The 23652-nt window shown below is 36.6% G+C and overlaps 1 pseudogene; it reads right to left on the minus strand.

Annotated features, from left to right (window-relative positions):
• Positions 1 to 15994: 15994 nt before the first annotated feature.
• On the minus strand, positions 15995 to 16094 carry LOC122114783 (annotated as a pseudogene).
• Positions 16095 to 23652: the final 7558 nt, after the last annotated feature.

The following is a 23652-nucleotide window of genomic DNA, read 5'->3' on the forward strand; positions in this document are numbered from 1 at the left end:
TCTCAGCACTTTAGGTAAGAATTTGAGGGAAAGAAAGAAAAGGAAAAGTGAAGAACAACTCAACATATAGATTCAAATGAAACAAAACAACCCAAGAAAACACTAATTAATTCAGTACTCAAGAACCTGCAGGAAATGAAAGATTTAAAAAAAAAATCAGCTCTGACAAGCTTATGAAATTCGTGACTACATGGGAGTGCACTGTTGTGAGGACAGTGGCTAAAGCCCAGACTGAACAGAAAGTTCTGTACACAATGTCATGCAACTGTTGTTCTAAAGTACAGGAAGAATAACATCAGGTAGACTGAGGCTAAGATCATACACAAGTATGAAGTCAGTTTCTAGCTGAAAAATAATCAGGATAACTTAGGGCTGGGAACATGACAAAGTGGTAAGAACACCCATTTAAGGGACACAAAACACTCAATTCAAACTCTAATATTAGGGGTAATAAAGAAAAAAACTATGATTTTAAATAATTAGAACAATTGTAACACTTGAGTATTTGAGTAGAGAAAAATAAATGAGAGAGATAGAATGAACCTACGTTCCAATGCTTTCTACATTAGTGATAATGTTTAATGGTACTTCAGACAAAACAGAGTTACTTTGCAAATGAGCATGGATGTGCATTTGGGTAATGGAAATACTCTACACAGGTGTAAATTAAATAGATTTTTTTGGGGTAGATTGTAGTTCTTGAACTAAGAGCCTGGGTGATGTCCCTGAGCTTTTCCTCTCAAGGCTACACTCTAATACTTTGAACCACAATTCCAATTCTGATTTTCTATTGGTTGTTTGGAGATAAGAGGCTCATGGACTTTCCTCCCCAGGATGGCTTCAAACCATGATCGTCAGATCTCAGCCTCCTGAGTAACCAGGATACCAGGCATGAGTCGTAGATGATTTTAATAATTTAGTAAATTGTATAGTTACAGAAGTTATAAATTATCGTTGTAACCTGTGTAATATAAGTATGTATGTATAGATTAATGCATAGATAGAAATATTTCAACATATTTTTCCATCTACAGTAGATTTATGAAATCATCCTTCATTATAAAATAAAATGGAAACAAAAGTTAATAAGGAGCAAAACAAAGGGAATTGTTACACATATCTTTTTGTTGAATACAATATTAATTGTGAGAATCAGTTTGGGAAAACCATCTCTACTTTAGCAAAATGGATAATTGCTATTAATTCCAATCCATCTATTTGCCCATATTGTGCATCCTCACACATGAGTGTCAAAATCAAACCACACTTTTTGACTTTGTATTTAACTCACCTGTTATAATTTAGGCTATAGATGAAGTAATCAAATAAATACTAAAATAATAGTAAGCGAGGCTCTGAGTTAGAGCTGAAAAAGATTTTAAATATGATAATAGCTAATTAAGATGCATATTTTTTACTTTCACTCTGTTGTTATGTCTCTCATTCCCACATTAGGAACGTACATAGATGGTTCTCAGTAAATTATATGTACAATTATTAAAAATGTATTGAAAGAATATGGGCACAGTGTGGTTTTAGCTTTTTGAGACCTATATGGGGTAGTGTGTTTTCGAGGACTTGCAAAACGTTGTGATGGAGATGATGAGAAGGATGTGCTTATTCTGGAAAACAGGTTAGGGGATTGCTCCCAGAAAGATAGTGATGAATTCTTCCAAATGGATACAGTAAAACACTTTCACAACCATGTTCACTATTGCACTATTCACCATAGCCAAGTTATGGAAACAGCCCAGATTCCCTTTGGCGGAGAGATGGTTGGCAAAACTGTGTCATATATACATAAGTGTATTGTACCTATCTATTATGAAGACTGTTACATTATTTGCAATGAAATGGATAGATCTAAAAATATGTTAAGTAAACTAAGTCAGAGCCAGACACACAAAGGACCCATGTTCTGTCTCATATTTGGAAGCTAGAACTTTATACAAGTTTTCACAGCAATATTAACCAAATCATGCTATTTGCAGAGGAGTATTTAAATGATGTCATATTTTTTATAAAATTGAACTTTTAATCCAACAAAATTAATACCAGGGAACTATAACTTGGAAGATGTGAGGGGAAGTCAAAGGAAGGAATAAAGAGAGTTATGGAGGAAGAAAGTGAAGACATAATATTCAATGCAGATAGTATGAAACTAGAAAAAATTGAAGTGTGGTGAGGTTTTGAAGGGTAGGGAAAAGTTATATAAAGATCCATTATACATAAAAACATGATTTATTGAATGAAAATTCCCTTGTACAACTAGTTAAGATAATAAAAATATAATTAAAAACAATAGAGACATCTGATCTTAAACTGTGTTCTCTTAAGCCATGAAACAATATAATAGTTTCCTCCTCAGAAATTTTCTTTGCAAGTATTTTCCTTATAGTGACAGAAAAATGATCAATGCAATGAATATCAATACATCACATTGCACATCATAAAGAGACAATATAAAATCAGAGTAAAAATGTTAGAATTCATCACATGATAAAATAACAGGTAGAATTTGCCAAATGCTAATTGAGTGTTTTTCCAATACTTTACCTATGGTATCTAATTTAATCCTCACAATAATTGCATAAAGGGGAACTACTTACATTTTTAATTCTCAGATGATGATATTGAAGTCTTCAGAGTTGTAATTACTAGTACAACATTGCACACATGGTAACTGTTAGCCTGAGGTCCGTCTCCAAATGTATCAATTAACCTCATTCTATTTTATGACTAAAATACCAGGCTTTTGTCTACAAATTCTAGGAAAAATTCCCAGAATTATTGTGTACACTCATAATATTTCACTTTATCTTTGTTAGAAAATAGGTAACTGTAATATGAAAACTCAAAGTTCATAATCAATATATACCTCCCTGCTGAAAGGAACTGCTAAAGTATAACATTCTTGATTTCTAGGTCAAAATAACAGAAATCATATTCTATCCCTTCACTCAACACTGCACTGCCTGGGGACCCTATCTCTGTTTAACACTGTCTTACTGAAAGAATGACCTCCGCAATTCCTGATGGAAACAGACTGCAGGTCTTATACACCAATCATTTCCACAGTGTAGCTCACCTAGGTTGTTTACTATTAGAAGTTTTTTGATTGCTTTTTATACTCAACATTTTGAGAGAAAGGTATACTTTAAAATGCTATTAAAGCAAGACTGATATAAAAATCACCTTTGATCCCAGATAAATATTTTACCTTTCATGTACCCAAAAATGCAGACTGACCTATCATTAATGTTAGGAATGAGAGGATAAAAATCATAGACAACAAGACTTAAGCATGAATTAAAGCCTTTCCAACTTCTGAATACAATTGGTTTAAAAAGACATAAAGGGCTGGAAGGTGTCTCAGTGGTAGAGCGCTTGCCATGCATGCATGAGGCACTGGGTTTCATTCCTCAGCACCACATAAGCAAAAAGAGAAAAGCTGGAAGTGACGCTGTGGCTCAAGTGGAAGAGTGCTAGCCTTGAGCTGAAGAGCTGAGGGACAGCAACCAGGCAGAGTTCAGGCCCCACTACCAGACTCCATTCCCTAAAAACGACATCAATACTACTACATTTTTTCAAAATTTCTTTTTTTAAATATTTATTTATTTATTCATTGTATTTTCCCAGGAAAAGAAAGGTAAGGGAAGAGTCAGTATGTGTTAAAAAAAAAATGATTAGAAAAGGGGAAAGGAAGTATTCGGGTACAGCACAAATCAATCATGAAATAAAACACCCCAGGACTGGTATCATAAAAGCCCAAGGGAGCTTTAGTCTGCAGGGATCAGAGAAAGGACAGACAGGTACACACTTTCCCACCCTCCCTCCCCATAAATTCAAGATTTCTCACCAAGCTTTGGTTTCTAGCAGTAAACATGGCGTTACATTCGTCCGTCTCCCATTAAACAATCTGTGGCCACTTTGACATGACTTTTCTTGCACCTGTGTACAAGTTCCTGAGTGACTTGAACACACATTAATATTCCCTTTCCTGGTCTCCTGACCCCACTTTCTACATGGAAAGCCACAATTGATTTCCTCTAGTATTACAGAACAAACAGGTTTGGTCACAAATGTCATATTTGATGAAAATTACGTTTAAAAAACATGGACTCAGGGCTGGGAAGGTGGCTCAGTGGTAGAGTGCTTGCCTTGCATGCCTGAGGCCCTGGGTTCAATTCCTCAGCACCACATAAGCAAAAAGAAATAACCCGGAAGTGGCGCTGTGGCTCAAGTGGTCGAGCGGTAGCCTTGAGCTGAAGAGCTGAGGGACAGCGCCCAAGCCCAGAGTTCAGGTGCCACGACCGGACCCAAAAAAAAAACAAACAAAAAAAACATGGACTCAGGTTGGGAACAAGGTGTGTGTGTGGGCTGTGGAGAGGTTGGAGCCCTAGCGTCTTCAGAATCTTTGCATAAGTCACGTAAAAGATGAAGAGACACTCCAAGAGTCATCTGTGTATGGGCATGTAGGTTTTCTTTTGAGGGAGAAAAGGGTAGAGGATAGGGACTTATTATTATTATTTTTACCAATGAAGATCTAGTCCAAAATGGGAAATAGGGGAAGTGAGGGAACAAAAGAAAAACTAGTTCAAGATCCTCACTTTAGAAGGTCCCCCAACTTAGCATCAGATCCTTTTGTCTAGTGCATAACCTTCTGTCAAAGATGGTTTGGCTATTTTTCTCAATTCTAAAATAAGTTTGTAAACAATAAAACCTCAAAAAGAACATGGAGAAAAGACCCACACATTATTATTTACACAAACTAGGCCACCTAGCAAATGACCAACTCAGAAACTCAGTAAAGTCCTACAGAGCCTAGACAAATACAATTAACTAGAGGGGGGCAGCATTTGTGAGGAGACAAGAAACTAGGATCAGACACACATCACCCAATGCATTCTATTGCATTTGTCCTGTTTCAACACAGTGAGGTAGGTTTGTGGTGATCTCACAGCATGTAAACGAAACTCCCTTTTTCTCCTTTAGCTAACACAACACTATGAACAATTATGCAGCAGGGCAGGACACGGGCTCCAGAGAGAGGCCTTCACTTATGGATTTCCCTGGAAGCTGAGACTGAGGATTTTGGTCCTTGCTTTTTACAGAGCCATCCCTGCATGGCTAGTACAAGGTGGACACAAATCTGTGGTCTTAAAATCCAAACATATCAATTCCCATTCCTTAGAGGAAAAAAAATACACATACAGTTACTTGCACAGTTATCCCAGGCTAACCTAGTAAAGGATAGATGTGGTATATGGAAAGAAAACAAGTTCCAGAGCCACAGGATTAGACAATCATTACTAACCTTGGCTTCCTCTTTGGGCCTCTTCTACCTTGTCTGCACCACCATTTCCTGTTTAGACTAATTTCCATTCTTCCAGCGGAAGAACAAGTCATGGGGCTACCCAATTAAAAACCTAGTCTCCCATGAAACTTTTCCAAGGGTTGAGGGGGTTTCAAGAGGACCCTATGGCAGAAAAGCCAGCTCTAATTGGCAAAAATGAAGTAGTTCAATAGGCTATGCACTCCAAATGGTTGCTCTCCATGGTGATAAAAACAACAAACTCTTCCTGCTGGGCCGACCTGGAGCTGTTGCCCACTTATCCCTGAGATTGCTCATGTACCTGAGAACACATTGCAGGAACAAGGGCCTTAAGATTAAAATATATAAAAATACAAAACCAGAATATTTATAATAAGAAAAAAATTTTAAATGCACAAGATACGTCATTCGCACAGATAGTGCAGTTTGGCATCCTGGAGAAAGCGGGGACCCAAGGTGCAGTTATCCAAGGGAACAAATAAATTACAATCACATTGGCCCAGAATGGGGGTGGGGGCAGGGGTGGGGAGAAGCACAGAGCAGCAGGTTTGCAGGCATTCCCTAGTAACCCATGTTGCCTGTCATCACAACCTAATGCCTGAACCAGCTCTCCCAGCACTACCGCTAAAGATAGGGTGATGAGGAAACAAGATGTGGAGGAGAGGAGGTGGTGGAGAGACAAAAAACAAAACAAAACAAAACAACCCTGCCTTGCTCCTGACAGGCCCTCCTACCCGAGGAACTACATCTTGGGGATTTGGGCCCATGGATCTGCTGGTCTGATGCTTATTTGTTTCACACCCTGGCAAGAGAAATAGGACACATCCTTCTTTAAAGGAACAACTTGCCAATCTGGGTCATTTTTAGAAGCTGGAGGCTGGGGGGGGGGGGGAGGGAGGGGAAGCATGTAGGGCAGGTGAAGCTTATCATAAAAAGTATGCAGGTTTCAAAATGGTTCCCCCAAAGCCCCTCACTTGAATTGGGATAGATCATGATGGGATTCCTATGCATCACCCCTTCCCCTCATCAAAAGAGAAGATGGGGTGATGCTGGGACATCCCAGGCTGAGACAAATGGCAGTGCCAGCTACTCTCCAACCCATCCCCTATCCCCACTTTCTCCACTTTGCCGATTGATGCCTGCTCCTTGAAACTTCCTGCTGGCAAGAGTAGCCCCCCTGACTCTGGTGGCTCAATTTTGGGCCTCGGGGAGCAGGGCAGGTCTGTGATCTCTTCTTCTTATGTTTCCCTAAAGTAGGCAGGCTTTCACTGGGAACTGGGGACCTGCTGAGCCTTCAGTGGACAGGAGGCCACCATGTGGTTGATGCTTTGGCAGAAGTGGCACTTCTTGGGCTGTGGTGGCAGCTTGCATTCCTTGGCATGATGGTCTAGACCACCACAGTTGTAGCACCTGACTCCTTTGGATCTGCGCTTCTGCATGTTCTTCAACTTTGGCCTCCTCTCACTCCCAAAGAGAACACCCCACTGGGCCCAGTGAATCCAATGGATTCTATGCCTTTGGCAGACTTCTTAAAGATAAACTCCACAGCCTCTCCCACCCTCAGGCTCCAGAAGCGCTCCATGTGCAGCTTACACTGGTGCACAAAGACGTCCACCAGGGGGTCCAGCGTGACCATGGTGCAGGTGGTCATGGATAGGAAGCTGAACCCCATGATCATGTTGAACCACTTAAAGATGGGGGTGCTGTGCAGCAGCTGCGGCTCCTCGGCCACCTGAGCCGCATCCTCCGGCGCTTACTCCGGCGCCTTCTCCACCGCCTTGGCACAGCCACCTGCAAACTGCTAGTTGGACACCAAGCCCACGGTCATTGGCTGAGCCCTTGGTCCCAGGCCCCTGGTCGGGCTGCTGCTGGCCCCTGAGAAGTCCGGAGGCAAAGGGGAGGTTCGGAGAAGAGGCGGCTACATCTTTTTTTTTTTTTTAATTTATTTTACTTTATTTGTGAAAATACTGTACAGAGGGGTTACAATTACATGGGCAGGATAATGTGTACATTTCTTACCAAGCATTGCAGCCTCCTCCTTTGTTTACCCTTCACATCCCTTCCCAGCCTCCCCCCTCCCCCCCAGTCCCAATCCTTCTCCCGCAGCCCTGCCCCCCCCCCCCACCGAAGTTGTAAAGCTCGTTTTGGACATAACAACTGTACTTCTCATTGTTGCAACAGGTCCACCTGTATCGTTAAACGACTTGTTTTTCCCCATCTCCTCCACAAATTATACTGACATCAAATATAGTGAAAGCAGGGGTTATACTTTAGGGGAGGGACATACAAAGCAACAAAGAAATAATCATAAATGCGTTAGAAACACATGCATGAAAGAAAAAAAAACATTAAAACACATATCTAAGGGTTCATTTTCCTAATATCACATTATCTGACCTTTTCCGCTTGACTCATACATGTACTAGATATTACAAATAAGGGAAACCATGGGACCTATGTTTCTTTGGGCCTGGCTTACTTCACTTAATATAATTTTTTCCAAGTCTTTCCATTTCCTAACAAATGGGGCAATGTCATTCTTTCTGATGGAGGCATAGAATTCCATTGTGTATATATACCACATTTTCTTGATCCATTCATCTACTGAGGGGCTTCTGGGTTGGTTCCAGATCTTAGCTATGGTAAATAATGCTGCAATAAACATACTTGTGCTGGTAGCTTTAGTGTGGTCTTGTTTGTAAACATTTGGGTAAACGCCCAAAAGTGGGATTGCTGGGTCCTAGGGGAGTTCTATGTGGAGTCTTTTGAGGAACCTCCATACTGCTTTCCAAAGTGGTTGAACAAGTTTACATTCCCACCAACAATGAAGTAAGGTTCCCTTCTGTCCACATCCCCTCCAGCATCTGTTGTTGTTAGAGTTCGTGATTTTTGCCATTCTAACTGGAGTGAGGTGGTATCTCAATGTTGTTTTGATTTGCATTTGGGTGCAGTTTCTTGACCTTTATTGTGGTCTTATTGGTTTTCTATGTGTAGGACATTTTAAGAATCTTTTGTAGGGCTGGTTTGGTGGAGATGAATTGTTTCAATTTTTCTTTGCTATGGAAGGTTTTTATTTGGCCTTCAGCTATGAAGGAGAGTTTAGCTGGATTCTAAGTAAGCTCTCGCATAGAAAGCAGTTTTAGAGTTCCAATGAACAGTCCTAAGTCAGAGAATTACACCACGTGTGCGATGACAGGACAGAGAGTTAGGCCAGAGAAGGAAACCAAGGCAAGGAGACACTTCTGAGCACTTGCCAGCAGCTGCTGTGGTGGCGGCAGCTGTGGCGGTGGCGGGCAAGCACAGGCGCCATACCTGAGTAACAGAGAGTCCGGGACAAAGGAGCCAGACGCAGCAGGCGAGCGGATTCTACTCAACACCAGCAAGAACCGACAAGGAGCAGACATCTTCATCCTGCAGTTCCCAGACCAGAGACGACCCAGGAACTAAGACTCGGCGTGAGTAGAAGCCTGACCTCCTCACTCCTTCTCAGGGAGCAGAGGAAGGAAGGCCACCCCTCCCCCCCAGCACCGGTGATCTCCATCTTGGATACCGACAAAGCTCGGCGGAGCTGCTAGCTCCAACTCAGGCCTTGGAATAAAACGAGTCATTTAGCAGGTCACAAGAACTTAATGGCGGTGTGACTTGCCAGACTCAGCTACACCCAGGGAAAAGTCACCCAGCTCGGGTGCCAGCCCGAGGAGTGGGTTTCTTCACTGGGTAATCAGAGCCAGAGGCTGCCCCTCCCTCTAGCAGCCTGGACAAGCAATTGAAAAATCAGTAAACAGAAACCCTGAGAATGGCTCCAGGCTGGGCTCTGTGAGGTTTTCACAAACCAGCCCCGGAACAGCTACCAGAACCTAGCCTCATCACTGCATCCCCGTCTTTTGTAATACTCAAAGCAGATCTGTCTCCCAATGAACTAGCCTGGGAGGAGGGAGGAGGATCGCCAAATCCTGGGTAAAGCAGAGCATTTTACTGCCTGTTTGAACAAACTGACTTAAGAAACCAACCAAGCCACAGGAACACAAGCAGACCAGAGACTCCAACAAGAGGCTGGTTACGGACACAAGGGAGATACAAGATTTTTCCTACTCCTCCCAAAAAAAATCAAAGAAGTTTTTTGTGTTTTTTTTTTGTGTTTTTTTTTTTTTTTCTTTTTTCTCTTCTTCTTCGTCTTCTTTTTTTTTAATTTTTATTTTTGGTACCTTATATAAAAAAATTTTTTTCTTTTCTAAATCTTTTTTCAATCTTTAATCTTTGCCTTTTTTGATAAAAAAAAACTGTTTTCCAGAAACTTTCTTTTCCTCTTATAATTTTTGTTTTGGGGATACGGGAGTGTGCGTTTTTGCTTTCTTTTTCTGTCTTCTTTCTCTTTTTTTTTTCCTTTTAAATTATCTTTTTGTTTTTTGTTTAGCTCTACTGAACTTCTCATCTTTTTCTTCTTCCTTTCTTATCCTTTTCATCTTCTCCTCTCTTTCGTTCTTCTTTATGTGACTTAATTCTTGTCCTGCACATCCTCAAATAAACCCGTAGTTGACTATGAGACCCTATCCCCCATTGTGTACACACTTAATCCACAAATTTATTACTCAAATCAAAACCTCTAAGACTTAAATTCCTTAATAGCAGTACTACCTCTTTATACCTATATAATATTTTAAGCATTTTTATTTTTAAGTTTTTCACATCTCCTTTATATCCCTCCCCTTCTCACAATAAATTCACGTTCTTATCTAAATAGATTGTTATCCCTCTACATAATTTTATTAATTTCTTCCTTTCTATTTTTTCTGGTCTCTTTTCTTTTCCCGTTCCCTTTCTTATTTTTCTCTCTCTCTCTACTTTCATCCTACCCAACCTATTTCCTGATTTGAGATTAAGACTTAGTTAACTCTCCTTGAGCCTCCCTACATAAATCTATTCCTGTTTTTTTACCCACATCTCTCCCTAACCCTAATAATTTCTGGTATTCCAAATTCTTCTTTGCGGTTCCTAGCCCATTAACGTATAGTTGTTTGAAGTTGAATAGATGTATCTGTTGAACTAGATTGTATCTGTAGATTATTGACTGTGCAAATTCAGACTTGGGTTGAAGCTTGCCTTAAGATAGTGTTCTAGCACAAAACTTGTGCTATTTTCATCTCAAATGGGCAGAGTAAGCCGGAAAAACACAAGAAAAATGGCAAATCTGGGTTTCTCAATTCCCAATCCCGAGAATCAGGGGACAGAACAGACAATGAATAATCCAGAGGAGAATTCCCAAATAGCTCTACAAACGATGCTGGCAAAGATGATAAATCAAAAGACTGAAAGCATACAAAGGTCTCTGTATGAGCGTGATAGGGAGAGAGAGGAGGCATTCCAAATGTTTATAGGAATATCATAAGCGTGAGGAAGCTACTCAAAAGCTGATACAGGATTTGCATGAGCAGCTTGAGAATACTCAAAGAGAAAGGCAGGAACACTGAGAACACTGAAAGAGAACTACAGGAATCCCACGAATGGGAGGAAGCTAATCAAAGAGTAATACAGGAATTGAGAGAGCAGGAAGAGAATACACAAAGATCACTAAAGGCATTCATGGAATCCATTAACAAAGAGCTGAAGGAAGTCAGGGAGATCACAAAGGGAATGCTGAATGGAACCCAACAGAAGGAATGGGAGTCCAAGGAAACCATAACCAATCAACTAAGTGATCTGAGAATAAACACTGAACATCAAATTAAGGAAGTAAAGAAGTTCATACAAGATCTAAAACAAAGCTTCAACAAAGAACTTGAAGCCATCAAAGCTGACCAATTAGAAGGAAAAGAGTTAAAAAACAATGTAGAAAGTCTTGACAGCAGGTTAGACCATGCAGAAGATCGAATCTCAGGGATTGAAGACAGCCTAGATATTATAGAGAAAGAACATACAACCATCCAAGACAAGTCCAAGAAATATGATAGATCTATCCAACACTTGGAAGGCACCATCAGAAGGCCTAATCTAAGGATAATGGGTGTAGAGGAGCACCTAGAAACAGAAGTTAATGGCCTAGGAAATTTGTTTAACAGGATCCTAGCAGAGAACTTCCCAAACATGCAAAAAGATAGGCCTATTCAGATACAAGAAGCTTTTAGAGGCGGCTACATCTTACCCCACACAATTCATTTTTTCAAAATTTCTTATGATACTGAAGATTCAATGATAAACTATTAACACTTGAAAAGAACTCATTTTTGGGGGAGTAGGACACAAAACACAAGATTAATCCTAATCATTTTCAAAGACATTTATTTATACTACAAATTCACTCTTATAACTACAAAGATTCTAAAAATAACAAGCATAGTGTCACAAAGGACATAATTTAACTTCATCATGTACATTCAAAAGACTGTGCTAATAGAAAACAAAGTTATACTAATAATTAGCTCACCCAATTCACTTCCATTCTTTTATTCTATATCTTTTAGTTTCATAAAAACTGGCTTTTGATAAAATGATGCATAAAAAGGCTATATACCCATTTACATTTTCAGATTTTAACAATGTTTATTTCAGAAATGTTTTTAGCTGTATAGTCAATGAACTGAAAACCACGATCCTCAGATCTCAGCCTCAATAGCTAGGATTACAGGTGTGAGCCACCAGCACATGGCTGCTTTATTTATTTATTTATTTGTTTTCGGTTGTGGGGCTTGAACTCTGGGCCTTAGCTTTGTACCCAAGCTCTTTAGCTCAAGGCTAGTCTGCTGTTAACTTTGCGCCACAGTGCCCTTTCTGGTTTCTGGTGGTTAATTGGAGATAAGAGTCTCACGGCCTGGCTTTGAACTGTGATACTCCGATCTCAGTCTCCTGAGTAGTTAGTATCATAAAATATTCAAAGGGTTTTCAGAAATTGCAAGACTTGCTCTGGGATTTTATTTATATTGGAAAAGATATTAAAAAATCCTTATTTGTTAAAGTTGTGATAGTTACTCCCACAAAAGAACAATTAATGAAGAAACATTTGTATGTACAAAACAACTTCAAATACATCCACAATCTGGAGGTGACACATGCTTTTTGTTTGTTTTTGCAATGTATATCTAACAAACATATCCACAATATTGATTTTCAGTCAATATGATGGGATATTCAAACCTAAAAATACGGGGTTTATTATCTTAGTGTGAATAGATATGATCTTACAAAGAAAGTTATTTTCAACAGAAATCTGGAAAGTGTTTATCCACCTTGAGTTTCACAGGAATAACCAGAGTAATACCTGTTTGGTCGAGTTGGTCAAAATCACTCTATGAGTATATCTTAAAAGTATATCCAATTTAAGAGGTCAAATACATATTTTGTACTGACAGTCATCTTACAGCAATAACTCACTATGTAATTATATGTGTATCTTCTTGCCTAACATATACTAAGAACTGAAAGTGATCTCTTTTATCTAACTTAATGGTGTAAATGCTTTGATTATGAGGATGTTATTATTTGACAAATAAAATGTACAGAAGGGTGGTTCCACTCAAATGACAGGATGGAACACTGATAAATAACATTTCAACACAGCTCTTTTCAGCCTCACTCTGTCCACATTGGCAAGCAACATTGCAACCGCACACACACACACATACACAGACATGTGCGCACATGTACACACACATATACATGCATGCCAAACCCAGGGTTTATTGTATAAAAAAGTTCAAATAAAATATTAATGATTAGGGAAAATGATAATTTGCCTTATTACAAAATAATACATAATCCAGTCTCCACGATTGTTATATTTTACCTGCCTCTCCACATGTGACCACTTAATTTATTTTTAGTTAATTCATTCATTCGTTCATTCGTTTGGTGCTAATACTAGAGCTTGAACTCAGGGCCTGACTCTGTTCCAGAATTTGTTATTTTTTTGTTTTAGTTTTCTCAAGGCTAGCATTTTAATGCTTATACTACAGCTCCATTTCAAGCTTTGGTGGTTACTTTCAAATCAGAATCTAATGGACTTTTTTTTCTTGGTCTGGTTTCAAAGTACAATCATCAGATTTCATCTTTCTGATTAGCTAGGATTAAAGACCTGAGCCACCGGTGTGGCTCCTACTTTTTCCTATACTTATGTAATGCACATACTTAGATATAAATTTAAACCTGAAAGCATACAACCAAGATGTACAGTGATGATATTTTTCTGTCAGAAATTCAATTTAGTAATGTAAATTTATTCTTAAGAGCATATGCAAAAAATACTTAAGAAGAAATCTGATGATGTGTATGTGTATGTGTGTGTGTGTGTGTGTGTGTGTGTGTGTGTGTGTGTGTGTGTGTGGGCTGTTGCAATATGTTCCACATATAAGCACTGTACAGGGGTGTCCAGCCATTCACAGTTATTGCATGAATATCTGCCTTGAGCTACCAACTCATGGACAATGTCTAGTTGTCCACTCTAGGCTTCCCAATGAAGAGGGGTTTACTCACCCTCATCCCTATTATTCATATGTGTGGCCTTTTTGGAAATAGTCTCCGCTGTAGTAAGCTGCAAGGCAAGCACTCTACCATTGATCCACCATCCCAGCCCAAGTTTTAAGATTCTTGTTTGTAATTTGGTCAAAGTTCTGACTCTTTATGTAGGCTACTAAAAAGGTATTTACTAATTTCAAGTAAACACATATATTCTATTTCCATCTCTTTTAAAAAATAAAAAAATTGTTTGCTCTTTAAATTGATTAGAAGCATGGATTTTGTGGCTAGCTAGGTCATTGCACATCTGTATCTATTTTCCTCTCTCTCTTTCATGGTTCTCATAGACAATATGATTGCTCCATAATTATCCTAATTTATTTTGTTTTTATAATTTTGGTTGCATCAATTCACTTTCTGCTCTGCCATTTCCCAAATCAGCACCACATAAACAGAACCATCCAGAAGTGGTGCTGTGCCTCAAGTGGTAGAGCACTTGCCTTGATTTGAAGAGCTCAAGGACAGTGCCCTGGCCCAGAGTTCAGGCCCCACAACTAATTAAAAAAGAAGAATCTAAATACTTGATAATTCTACTAACAGATCTGACTAAAATCAGTTGAATCACACTTTTCCTGAACAATGAAGGAATAGGTCCAGGCTAGGAAAGAAGCTAGAGAAGGCAGGCTGACTGTATCTATGACAAATTTTTGTGGATAATGGTATCGAGGATTACTTACTGGTGATTCACTTGCACTGCAAGCATGATTCAGAACGGTTGCTTGCTGATTCTGAATTATTGCTTTGATCATTATATCCTCCAAGAAGAAAAAGTGAAATTTCATTGATAAAAAAGGACTACTAATACATTTTAACTTCTCATTAAGCATCTTCAATCATCAAAATCACCTGAAGACAATAGACAGGCCTATTTTTTAGATGAAAACAAATGTCTTTAAAAAAACAAGAATTTAGGTAGTCATGCAAAGGACTTCAATTTTACTACTGCATTATACATTTTTTCTAATGTTGAATACCAATATTAGAAAGCTATTAGAGAGCTCTTTAAGCCCATAAGTTGAATAGTGAGTTCTCTTACACTATAACTTGGTATTTCCCAAATCATGTACATAGAAGGCATTGTTTCCTATTTTCTCATTCCTAGAATAAGCTGCACATGAAGACACCACTGGTCCTCATTTTCAGTCTGTACCTTTGAATATTGAGGAAAATCTTTACTCTGCTCTCTATAAATTCCCTACTCTCCAGTTAGAATAATTTAGAGTAGTAAAAATGGAAAAAAGATAAAATAAATCATGGTGAATAAATATATGCAGAAAATTCACCAGATTTTTCTGACCAGTTCAACCAAAGTGCAATATTGGAGAAAAACATGGACATCTCATTCCCACTGGCACTCAAAGTCTCTGGTTAGGCAATTCTGACGAAGACAGGAAGTAAGATGAAAAAGTGAGGAATGGTATCATTTGCAAGAAAAAAATTGAGGAAGATCCAAGCAAATTTCTTCTTTTGGATCCCGAAAACTGCATTTGATATTTCCAAAAGGATAAGTAAGTATTAGTACCTCTTTGAAGTTGTGGAAGACTGTACAAATTTTTCTCCTAAGTTGTAATGGTTTGGTTGAGTTTCTTAAATTTCAAAAATGCCAGTCCATCCTTTGATGTCAAAATGTATTCAAGAGTTCTTTGTATACATCTATAATGATTTCTGCAGAGCTTGTGATTTTTTTAAATCAGAAATAATTTTAACTTATCTTTTGAAATAAATAGTATAGAAACTAAAGATGTTCATGAAGCTTTTCTGAAAAAATATATCTGTTTGTATAATGTCCATAATCTATTTAATTCACTCCTAGATATAATACTTTGAATTCTACATTGTTATATAATGTATATGTTCATTAATAAATGTGTCCTTTCAGATTGCATTCCATATAGAAAAAGTTTAAGATTCTTTTTTTCCTAGGTACTTGTATTATTTTATTTCTTTGGAATAAAATGACAATGTTAATTAACTAATTTCAAGTTTTGTAAAGGTTATGCTATGTAAAGGCCTTTCTCAGGTGAAGATTTAATATACTGATGTCAAACTAACCTTTAATTCTATGAATTAAAAGTATTGTTACACTTGTATTTTTGTAATGAACTTTTTAATAACTGTTTTTAACTGTTTTTCACTTCTTGCATCAGAAGAATGAAAAATATGGAATACTTCACAAATTTTCATATCATCCTTGGGCAAGTGCCATGTTAATCTCTGTATTGTTGTAATTTGGGTAGGCCTGCTGCTGAAACATGTAGTATCATCTAAATTTAAGTACTTAATGATGCTATCTTTATACAGGCATATATCCATGGTTGACTATTTATAACAAGGAACACTTATTGTTCCTAAAAATGCTATTGATCTTATTTCTCTAAAATTCTGTGTATAATGGGAAAAAACATATTGTTTGGTCGATTGCTCACATTTGAAATTTTTTGTCAATGACTATTTTGTCTTTTTCATTTTAAATTTTATCATACTTTGAAGCCTTTACAGCTAAGTCCAAAGGTGATAGCTTTTCAAGTATTTATTTATCAACTGAGTTAGCTTTGTGGAGCTAATGGATTCAAAGAAAGCCTTGCTTAAGAGCTACTTCTTAACTTGTGCAACTTAAAATTTCCCAAATGAGGTCTTGCTGGGACAAATGTCTAGCTGACCCTTTACCCTTCTTCCATGTAGGAACAGACCAATCAGAATATCTTACTCTGACAGCAAAGATTGTCCACTGGAACAAAACTAACCTTAGTTACAAGAGATCATAGAGAGATGAACAGTTCAGACAGAATTGTTTAGAATGGAAGGCATTTTATCAAAATATAATTGTTTATTATACTTATCATTTCAAAAGTAGCTAAAGCCAAGAAGGTGAAAAACTTGTTCATATGCATGATTACCTATTGTCCTTGCCTGTCTATCACCCAACCAGGCAGGAACTTACACTACTGACTTTCTATCACCAAATATTTCCATAGCTCCTGGAGAAGTCCATAAGTTTCTCCTCGATATTAGGCCTTAAATTGGTAATGTTTTAATCACAGTGTTTCCTCTTGCCTCTAGGCTCTAAATCAACAAATGGTAAAGCTTTAAGTCTAACTCTACCAAAAACTGAGGTAGAGATAATGGAAACAGAGTTTAAAACAGAGTTGCCTTTTTATATTATATATACTTATATATTTTATATTTATATGTGCTGATTTTAAATTTCACATAGTGAATCTTACTAGAATTGATAGTTTGACAAATATATTGACATTTATTCTCATAAATAGATTGGAATATAAATAATTAGGTTTAGAATATATATTAGAATATAAAAAGTATCAATGCAATGTCTTCGGTATAAACTTGTGATACCTTCTTTATGTTCGTGGTCTTCTGAATTCACATGGTAAAATAACAGTATTGTTTTCCATTAATGTATAAGGGATTTTACTCTGATGCTCTGTTTATTGTTTTAACTTGCTGGTCCCAAAGTGTTTTTCTCCATATTTCTGAAGCATTCTTACAGATTATACCCAAATTTTGCTGAGATGATGTCTAAAAGCTATTATTCTTCTGCAGGACCCACGGGTCCTAGGATACCAGGTTCAAGTTATCTGCATCATCAGATAACAAGGGCAAGACTTCTCACTTCGGCTCATGCAACATGTCAACAGAAAGTAATTGAAGACTAATCTCAATTTCTCATGTCCTATAATATTTCAGGTCCCCAATTCCTTACAGGAATTAGCAGTAATCAACTGTGAAATGCAAGGAAATTTGAAATGAAAGATGAGATCACAAAATATGAGAGAAAATACTGTAGTTCAAACTTTCAATTTACAAATGACCAGCCCATATGAGTGAACAAAATCACAAATGAACAAGATTATTTTTAATACCCCTCTCCTAATGATTAATGAAAGATTTCAGTGCAGCATAAGTTGGCCAAAAATAGTTTCTGGAATGATAGATCCATAATTGGTCTACCAAGGCTAGGAAAACTTGATTTAGAGGTCAAATATAATTTAGAAAAACATTAACTAAGAAGATCCTTAGTGCTTCAAAACACCGGCACTTCAGAAAACTAGGTTCTATACTATAAAAATGTTGTCATTCTCAAACCAATGATAACCTACATTTAATCTCCTGAAAGTATATTCTTTTTCAAATAAACTATTTAAAATCACATTTGCCAAAATAACACTTGACAAGTAGATGATAGTGACATTAGAAGGCTTTCAAGTGTAGAGAGCAAGTTTCAATAGAGTTGATTTACTTACCCAACACTAATACCAACCAAATTCATTCATTAAAATGTAGAAATAGTACCCCCACCATTTTTGTTGTTCAGTAGGTGCCTTCCAGAAATGTGTTAAATAGATCAGCCTCCCATATTCCAAACCCAAGTATTAGCTAATAAAGTAAATTTCATCACATAAGAATGTACATTTTAAAAAGTCACTAATAGTGCCCTTATCAAGTGTTGTTTTATGTTTTCCCTATCTGTCTAACATAGTAAGAAATATGACTTTAAGTCTTGCATTTGGGTACTGATCAGAGATGTGACAAACATAAAATCTGTCTTCTATTTCTATCATATTCCTCTACACTAGTAAATTTTAGTTTTCTTCTTTTTCCAAAACTTATAGGTAGTAGAAAATATTATCCTATGTAAAATAAAATAATCACACACCATTGTACAAAGCCATTTATAAAAACTGGTAGTTCTGAATACATTCTAAGTCATTTTTGAACTTTCTTCCTGACTAAAGATTAATCTTCCAAATGAATGAGAATAAAATCATGTCTAAATGATTCACATCTTCAGTCTTGCGAATTGTTATTGCAGATGAATGAATTATGGAAATATAAGCTGACATCAGTTCAAGTATATGTGGGATTGAAACTCCATGGAATGTATATAAACCTTTCAAAGTATTAATAGGCAGTTTAACAGAATGATTATCAGGAAATTGCAAACAGAGAGGAGCAATAGTAAAGAAATAGAATGAATGAAAAATAGAACAAGGGACAAGTACAGCTAGAATACTCAATGTACACATGTAATAAAGGAAGTGGTAAATCTGAAATAAATCTTGGAGAAAGGGTTGGTTCAGATTGATAGAAGGAGTGACTCTGATCCAGGAGCATTAGACAATTAGATGGACATATTTAATTGTAACACACTTGAACAACCTTTTGATATTCAGTTAAAAATCACAACAACAAACAAAAACATACAAAAATTACAACCAAACAGCAATCTCTAGAGAGTATGAATATGACCTCTCAACATTTTAAATAGTTAATGAAGGTCAGTCTTGGAAAAGCAAACAAAGCTGTGCAAAGAGGGCAGTTTGGAGTGTGGGGAGAATTTTAAACAGATTTAAATAGATAGTCTAAGGTTATAAATCACTTATATCTACTGCAAATATTTTCTTCTGCGAATGTTCTTTGTCTGAACTGGATACTCTTGTCCTGAGGCACACTTGATAGCTTGTGAAGACAGAATGGAAGAAACAAAAACAAGAACCTATTACTCCACTGGAGAGAAAGCAGTTCTCTTTGTTTTCTCTCAACCTCTTCACTACTCTATTTTCATACTTTTAATAAAGTCAAGAGATTTGGAATTTTATCTTTCCTTCTTTGTTGTCACAAAGTAATTTTTCAAAATAATTCATTAAATATTATTTGCCATTATTTTCTATCATGCTGTTTACTTGTCCAAACGAGTCCATTAAACTTGCCCTTTTCATTTGGTTGCCACGAAAATCCAACAACTACGTTAACGAAGACCAACACTAATGTAAATCTTTGTCTCCAAAAAACCAGTCCAAGAACCTGTAATCACAAATATTTCGCTATAATTTTTTTTCTTTTTTCTTTTACCTTGAAATCTTCTTGTGTCTAATGTGCCCACAAAAATAAGTAATCCACCCCTTTTTGGTTCAGTCACTTCTAACCTCAAAGATATATTTTGCTAACAAAATGCTTAGAGGAAACTGAAGAATAATCCATTTTTATCTTCTGTCTTACAACTTTTATCTTCTCTCTTAAGACTTTCCTTAGATACCATATTATGAACAGTGAAATTATTCTTTGCAAAATTATTTCAATAGATTATTTTTCTCTTGGTCTTGCTTTTGCTCAACAAGATGTATGGAGAAGAAGAGAGTTAAATCACCCATTCCTTGGATTACATTGTCTGTTACAAAGGACAATACTTCTATGTCCTACTTCTATTTCCCTTCTTAGCTCTTGCCTGATTTCCAATTAATCACAGCTTCTTGGCTTCAAGTCTAGTGAAGGTGAAGGACTATACTGCATCCGCCACTGCTACATCTTCAGGTTTCTCTTTTAAAACTCTTTTATTTGGAGGTGGAATTTATTTTCATGTGTTCATTCAATTTGTTCTGCATTATACTGAGCCAAATAGGCTCTGTAAAATCACTTTAGGTAGCAAAAACATTAAGACAATCTATATCAAAAAGTCTTGGCCCCCTCCACGGCTGAAGCCAGTACCCTTAGCTAGGGCTCCTAAGAACGCGTTTTCTTACCTTTGCAATTTGCTCAATTCTTTTCTGATCCCCAAACATTTTGGCTTATGTAATAAGAGAAGTCTTCACTATCTCATGTTAATGAGGATATTATATTTTTGAGCTACTTAGAAATGTGAAGTATCCAATCAGATTTTTTCTGTGTTTCAGTGCTTCAAGTGCAAAGACATTGTGGAATGTATTACAAACAGAAAAGTATAAACTCAATACGTTCTTTCATTTTGAAGGGCCCTTTCTCCCTAAATATTTTGACCAAAATTATCTTTTTAAGAAAATTACTATTTAGTTTAAATTCCACTACAACCTTGTTTCTCACAGTAAGACTATATTTCCTGGGTAAGGACAATTCTCATTTTAACCTACAGGATTTACAGCACGGTTTGTGAGGCTTGTTTGTTTATTGTAAAAATGAGCCATCTTACCCACATTGCTCCCTCTCAGCTAAGTCTCCTTGGATTTCTTTGCATGAAAGCCTATTTTCCCAGGCAATTTTAAATTTTAATAGGCTAAATTAAAAAGTTTGATCAATTAAAATTTACCTGTCATAATTTTAAAACTCTTTTGAAATTCCTTTATTAGAATTGTGTATTTACCAATCCTAATTCCACCTTTACCATCAGAAAGAGTTAACATGTTGTTTTCATGATATATTATCCATGAAACTATTATTTTTCCAGTTTCTTTGTTATGCATATATATGAACATATAAACTGATGCTGAGCAAAATGAACTCCAAGATACGGAGAGAGATATTTATTTGCAGTTGTTGTTTTTAATGTACTATGTGATTTCTATTGTCCTGGGGTTTTTCCCCTATGGGTTATCTCCTATTGTGTTTGATTTTGGTACCCTGTGTATTGTTTATACATTTACCTTAATTAGGGAAGGGAAGAGGAACAACAAATTGGCGAGACAAAGGACAAAGTCAAACCAATGCAATAGCAATACTCATAAGAAATTATGTTGGAAATGTACATTACAACTTGTGAGGGGTTTGGGGCTGAAGGAAAACAGTGAGAAAAATGAGAGAGGGGATAACAAGTTTGAACAGTTATGTATTCACTGCCTTACAATTGCTAACCCACTGCACATCACTTTCACATTAAAATTAAATTTAAAAAATATGCTGCATGGAATAAAATTTCACTGTATTGGTATAGTAAATATTATTCTTCATGTAGTAACTTTTAAAAAAATCCGTAATATTTGGCATCTAATTTGAATTAATTACCCCTTCTTTATCAGCGGGCCATCACCTTGAATGTTATATAACTTGACAATTTTTTCACAATATAATTGCCAATATTTTCATAAAAGAATAAATTAGTACTTTTTCATACTAAAACTGAAAACCGTTTAATTCTATAGAAACCCATAACTTTTAAAAGTAAATAAGTTGTTAAGAGGACAGAATATGTGTGTTCCTCAAAATAAGAACTACTAATAACTACTCACTTTCAAATTCTGAACATTCCATACCTGAGAGATTCAAAATAGTACCTATTTGCATGTTACGTAATTCTGCAATAGTTGCATTTTCCAATGGGGTGTTACACATTGAGAAGTGAACAGTGGCTATTGAAACAATCTGGTATAGGATAAAACTATGAAGCATGTTATAATTAATTCTTCAAGAGTAAGCAATTGTTTATGAGATTAAGCTATTATTTCTATGACCATCAATCCCAAAATTTATGCCATAAAGTCATCCTAGACCAACAGTTTCCAACTTGTAGGGTGCACCTCAAAATTACCTTAATTCACATCACAAATAATTATTTCTATTGGAAAAAATACTACACCTATGCTAATGTGATGCCCTCCGTGTTCTGGAAAGAACAACACAATAAACCGGGTTGCATCATTTTTCCTCCACTGGCATTCTTGAAAATATTATATATATTTATACTTTTTAACTATCATAGATATTCAGGATGCTAAGATTGGAAGATTACACTTCAAAGCCCACCCAGCAGGAAGGTTCCCTGGATTCTTATTTCCAATAAACTTCTCAGCAAAGCCAGACACAAGTGGTACAGAGCTTGAAGTGGTAGGCACAAGCCTTGAGCTTAACAGGCTCAGAGACAGTGTCCAGGACCAGAGTTCAACCCCTAGGACAAACCAATAAAACAAAAACAAAAATAAAAACAAACTCCAAACCCAGCATTTTTCTTATTGTATACAGAGGCATGTAATTAAGGAAATTGCTTCCTGTGTTACATACAGGTAGAAGAAAGAAGAAGTCACACAATTATTCTCTTCATAACATGTTATACCAAAGCCTCAAAAAATTGCCCTTTTTCTAAATTTATAAATTAATATCCATTTCTTGGCAACTCGGTCTACATTATTCACATTATCATTTTATACAGGAACTGTTGGAATTATCTATTAACTGAGTTCTAATTATAACTCTCTTGAAACAATATGCTAGGCAAATTGAATGCAAGAAACATTTGTAAATTTGTCAATTAAACACGCTACTTAAAAAGAATTTTGTAGTATCTTATAGAATATGAAATTACAAACAAAAACAAAATATTTATTTGAAGTCTAAACTCTAATTTAGCAAGATCTATCAAGTCCTACATTATATGAACTTTGCTATTCCTCCAGGCTTAAGCTTTTGTAATCCTTCATCCTTTCCTTGAAATCTAAAAGAATGATGATTACTTACTTTTTCTAATTTTGCATGGGAATCATGAGCCATTTTGCATCTAGGAATGTTCTGTAATGAAGAGAGCATTTAAAAGCAGAACTGAGGATTATATATGAGTTGCATTTCAATATGAAATGACTTCTCAAAACATATTGACAAAATTAGCCCAAACTTCCAACTGCCTATTCCTTTCTTGTTTGGTATCTTTTATTAAGACAAAATTATACTACCTGGTCCAGGGAAGGTATCACTATGTAATTCCAGTCTCTAATCTCCTGTCAGTCTGAGTGCTAGAATTGAAGGCTTGTATCATGTTGCCCCACCATAGTTTCTTGGTATATATATATATATATATATATATATATATATATATATATATATATATATATATATATTTGTTTATTTATCTATTTATTTTTGGGTCCGGTCATGGGGCCTGAACTCTGGGACTGGGTGCTGTCCCTCAGCTCTTCAGCTCAAGGCTAAGTCTCTACCACTTCAACCACAGAGCCACTTCTGGCTTTTTTCTTTTTGCTTATGTAGTGTTGAGGAATGGAACCCAGGGCTTCATGTATACAACGCAAGCACTCTACCACTGAGTCACCTTCCCA

Source organism: Dipodomys spectabilis, unplaced genomic scaffold (assembly GCF_019054845.1).
Source record: "Dipodomys spectabilis isolate Male_0828 unplaced genomic scaffold, ASM1905484v1 ptg000110l, whole genome shotgun sequence".
Taxonomy (NCBI): domain Eukaryota; kingdom Metazoa; phylum Chordata; class Mammalia; order Rodentia; family Heteromyidae; genus Dipodomys; species Dipodomys spectabilis.